This window comes from Schistocerca cancellata, unplaced genomic scaffold (assembly GCF_023864275.1).
Source record: "Schistocerca cancellata isolate TAMUIC-IGC-003103 unplaced genomic scaffold, iqSchCanc2.1 HiC_scaffold_925, whole genome shotgun sequence".
Lineage (NCBI taxonomy): Eukaryota > Metazoa > Arthropoda > Insecta > Orthoptera > Acrididae > Schistocerca > Schistocerca cancellata.
This window is the reverse complement of record NW_026046933.1, coordinates 22,501-27,500: the sequence shown is the minus strand read 5'-3', so window position 1 is coordinate 27,500 and position 5,000 is coordinate 22,501. Positions and strand designations below refer to the sequence as shown.

At 61.8% G+C, this 5,000-nt stretch overlaps 1 pseudogene; it reads left to right on the top strand.

The window, feature by feature from the left end:
- LOC126149398 (large subunit ribosomal RNA) overlaps positions 1–5,000 on the top strand; it is a 7,643-nt pseudogene that overhangs the window by 683 nt on the left and 1,960 nt on the right.

Sequence of the window (5,000 nt, the reverse complement as noted above, 5' to 3'; positions counted from 1 at the left end):
CCTCGGTTCGCGTCTGTTGGGCAGAGCCCCGGTGTCCTGGCTGGCTGCTCGGCGGTATATCTGGAGGAGTCGATTCGCCCCTTTGGGCGCTCGGGCTCCCGGCAAGCGCGCGCGGTTCTTCCCGGATGACGGACCTACCTGGCCCGGCCCCGGACCCGCGCCGCTGTTGGCTCGGGATGCTCTCGGGCGGAATAATCGCTCCCGTCAGCGGCGCTTCAGCTTTGGACAATTTCACGACCCGTCTTGAAACACGGACCAAGGAGTCTAACATGTGCGCGAGTCATTGGGCTGTACGAAACCTAAAGGCGTAATGAAAGTGAAGGTCTCGCCTTGCGCGGGCCGAGGGAGGATGGGGCTTCCCCGCCCTTCACGGGGCGGCGGCCTCCGCACTCCCGGGGCGTCTCGTCCTCATTGCGAGGTGAGGCGCACCTAGAGCGTACACGTTGGGACCCGAAAGATGGTGAACTATGCCTGGCCAGGACGAAGTCAGGGGAAACCCTGATGGAGGTCCGTAGCGATTCTGACGTGCAAATCGATCGTCGGAGCTGGGTATAGGGGCGAAAGACTAATCGAACCATCTAGTAGCTGGTTCCCTCCGAAGTTTCCCTCAGGATAGCTGGTGCTCGTACGAGTCTCATCCGGTAAAGCGAATGATTAGAGGCCTTGGGGCCGAAACGACCTCAACCTATTCTCAAACTTTAAATGGGTGAGATCTCCGGCTTGCTTGATATGCTGAAGCCGCGAGCAAACGACTCGGATCGGAGTGCCAAGTGGGCCACTTTTGGTAAGCAGAACTGGCGCTGTGGGATGAACCAAACGCCGAGTTAAGGCGCCCGAATCGACGCTCATGGGAAACCATGAAAGGCGTTGGTTGCTTAAGACAGCAGGACGGTGGCCATGGAAGTCGGAATCCGCTAAGGAGTGTGTAACAACTCACCTGCCGAAGCAACTAGCCCTGAAAATGGATGGCGCTGAAGCGTCGTGCCTATACTCGGCCGTCAGTCTGGCAGTCATGGCCGGTCCTTGCGGCCGGCCGCGAAGCCCTGACGAGTAGGAGGGTCGCGGCGGTGGGCGCAGAAGGGTCTGGGCGTGAGCCTGCCTGGAGCCGCCGTCGGTGCAGATCTTGGTGGTAGTAGCAAATACTCCAGCGAGGCCCTGGAGGGCTGACGCGGAGAAGGGTTTCGTGTGAACAGCCGTTGCACACGAGTCAGTCGATCCTAAGCCCTAGGAGAAATCCGATGTTGATGGGGGCCGTCATAGCATGATGCACTTTGTGCTGGCCCCCGTTGGGCGAAAGGGAATCCGGTTCCTATTCCGGAACCCGGCAGCGGAACCGATACAAGTCGGGCCCCTCTTTTAGAGATGCTCGTCGGGGTAACCCAAAAGGACCCGGAGACGCCGTCGGGAGATCGGGGAAGAGTTTTCTTTTCTGCATGAGCGTTCGAGTTCCCTGGAATCCTCTAGCAGGGAGATAGGGTTTGGAACGCGAAGAGCACCGCAGTTGCGGCGGTGTCCCGATCTTCCCCTCGGACCTTGAAAATCCGGGAGAGGGCCACGTGGAGGTGTCGCGCCGGTTCGTACCCATATCCGCAGCAGGTCTCCAAGGTGAAGAGCCTCTAGTCGATAGAATAATGTAGGTAAGGGAAGTCGGCAAATTGGATCCGTAACTTCGGGATAAGGATTGGCTCTGAGGATCGGGGCGTGTCGGGCTTGGTCGGGAAGTGGGTCAGCGCTAACGTGCCGGGCCTGGGCGAGGTGAGTGCCGTAGGGGTGCCGGTAAGTGCGGGCGTTTAGCGCGGGCGTGGTCTGCTCTCGCCGTTGGTTGGCCTCGTGCTGGCCGGCGGTGCAGGATGCGCGCGCCTGCGCGGCGTTCGTGCCCCGGTGCTTCAACCTGCGCGCAGGATCCGAGCTCGGTCCCGTGCCTTGGCCTCCCACGGATCTTCCTTGCTGCGAGGCCGCGTCCGCCTTAGCGTGCTCCTCCGGGGGCGCGCGGGTGCGCGGATTCTCTTCGGCCGCCATTCAACGATCAACTCAGAACTGGCACGGACTGGGGGAATCCGACTGTCTAATTAAAACAAAGCATTGCGATGGCCCTAGCGGGTGTTGACGCAATGTGATTTCTGCCCAGTGCTCTGAATGTCAACGTGAAGAAATTCAAGCAAGCGCGGGTAAACGGCGGGAGTAACTATAACAGCCCCCCATCGCATAACCCTTAATGTTGGGCCAAAAAGAGAAGAAAATACGGGTAACGGGCCTTCCGCTGAAGGACCCGACCCAACTGTCCCAACTGCTAGCCCACCAACCGTCCCTGAAGTAGGAGAGACTGAAGACCCATGGTACCACTGTAGCACCTGCAGCCGTGCGTTCCGCACCAAGATCGGGCTCGGACAACACCGCCGCCGCGCCCATCCAGAAGCGGCAAATGCGGACATCATCACTGACAGGAAGCGAGCTCGGTGGGCGGAGGAGGAAATGCGGGAGCTCGCCCTGGCGGAGGCTAGGCTTCTCTGTGCGAGTGACTCCAAATTTTTGTTCGCCAACCAGGAGCTTCTACCCTTGTTTCCGCACCGGACCTTGGACGCCATCAAGTGCAGGAGGAGGACGGCGGCGCACAAGGCGCTGGTGCGGGATTACGTGGGGGAGCTAACGCGGGAACACCAAGCGCAGCAAGGACTGCGCCATCCACCCGCCATGGAGTCGCTGCCGGAGGAGCCACCCTCTCCGCTGGAGCTTGAGCGCCCGCCAGAAACTACATCTGCTGTCGACGAAGCCATTTGGAGACACCTCGGCGGTCTGCCGCGGTCAGCCGCGCGCTTCTCGGCCCTGGATGACCTGGTATGTCTGGGACCGGGTACGCCGTCGGCAGTGGTCGCGGCTGGGCTGCCAGAGGCCCTCCGTGCTGTCGGCTCGGTGGACGCAGGACCGAGGAAGAAGACGCCGCGCCCGCCATCCAAGCGGCGAACAGAAGGTGGTCCTCCGCTTTCGAAGCGGAAGCGCCGCCGGTGGGAGTACGCCAGATGTCAGGATGCCTTCAGGAGGAACCGTGCACGATGTGTACGTGGCCTCCTGGACGGTACCCTGCTCCAGCCGCCGCCGAACATCCCTGGGCTGGTGGACTTCTGGCGAAGCCTCTTCACGACGGAGCCATCCTCCAACGCAGGCTCCATCCCTGACCGGCTTCTCCCGCGCGCAGAGTCCGTTGACTTTGAGCGCCTGTGGGGGCCGATCACGGCAGAAGAGGTTGCGGCAGCCTTGCCGCCCAGAGGCTCCGTTGCCGGCCCTGACGGCCTCTCGCCGGTGCAGCTGCGCCGCCTTCCGGCGGAGGTTACCACCAAACTGCTTAATCTCTTCCTGCTAACCCGCCAGCTTCCCTCATCCCTCCTCCGGGCTAGGACCTCCCTGCTTCCTAAGAAAGCCGCCCCAGCATCCCCCGCTGACTTTCGGCCCATCACCGTCTGCTCGGTGTTAGCCAGAACCTTTCATAAGGTTCTGGCGACTCGCCTTATGCGGATGTGTGCTGTGGACGAACGTCAGCGGGCTTTCATCCAAAGGGATGGGATGCTGGAGAATACCTTCCTTCTCGACCGGGTGCTCGTCGGCGCCGTCCGCCGCTGTCGCTCTGTGTTCGTGGCATCGCTCGATGTGTCCAGGGCGTTCGATTCGTTGGACCATGCGGCCCTCCGCCCTGTGCTGAGGGCCCATGGTCTTCCGGACGAATTCATTGAGTACGTCGAGCGCTGCTATGCAGACAGTGCGACGGTAATTGCGGGGGGCGGCGACGAGTCCCCGGCCGTGCGGCCAGCAAGAGGTGTCCGGCAGGGAGATCCTTTGTCTCCTCTCCTGTTTAATTTCGCTATAGATTGTGTTCTACACCAGTTGCCCTCACACATAGGTGTTAAGGTGCTGGGCCGCCAGACCAACGCGGCGGCCTTCGCGGACGACATCCTGCTCTTCGCCTCCACAAAGGGGGGCCTGCAGTCCCTCATCAACGCAGCAGTGGCAGCCCTCGACCAACTGGGGCTGCGCGTTAACCCACGGAAGTGTCTTACCCTCGCACTCGTGGCGTCTGGCCGCGAGAAGAAGGTGAAGGTAGATGCCAACGTCACCTTCAATGCCGGGGACACCACCATGCCGGCATTGGGAGTGGGTGAGACCTTCCGCTATTTGGGACTGCAGTTCTCCTCCTCTGGGCGGTGCCTCTTCCATCCGAGGCACCACATCGAGGAGCAGCTGAACATCATCTCGCGGGCGCCGCTGAAGCCGCAGCAGCGGCTGTATGCACTGCGTGAAGTTCTTCTCCCGGGCCTGTACCATGGCCTCGCCCTGAGCCGCACCCGCATCGGTGCGCTCAAGGCCATGGACATCTGTGTTCGGGCTGCAGTGAGGAAATGGTTCCGCCTCCCAGCGGACACCCCTGTGGGCTACTTCCATGCTCCAATAGCCCATGGGGGCCTTGGGATTCCATCCGCCCGCTGGATGGGGCCAACCCTGAGGCGGGGCAGGCTTCTCACTTTGTTGCAGCTCGAGCCAACTACCACCGACGCAGACCTGGGGGAGGCACGTCACGAAGTGGCGGCGCTTGAACGACACCTTACGTGGGAGGGCCATCTGCTGTCAACGGCTGCAAAAGTTGGTGAGATGTGGGCGGCACGCCTGCACATCACCTTCGACGGGGCAGCTCTTTCGTCGTCGGCCAGGACATCGGGCCAACACAGCTGGGTCGAGGACACCAGTCGCTTCCTGTCAGGCCGCGACTATGTGGCGTGCATTCGCACGCGTATTAACGCATTACCAACCAAAGCGCGGAGGAGTCGCGGCCGAGACAGGGAGAAGATGTGCCGTGCACGGTGCAATGCCGTCGAGACTGCGAACCACGTCGTCCAGGGCTGCGGGCTCACCAGCCGTGCTCGGGTGCGACGCCACGACGCAGTTGTGAAATACGTCGCGCGCGGGCTGGCTCAACGAGGATTCGACGTGTCGGTCGAGCCACACCTCCGCAC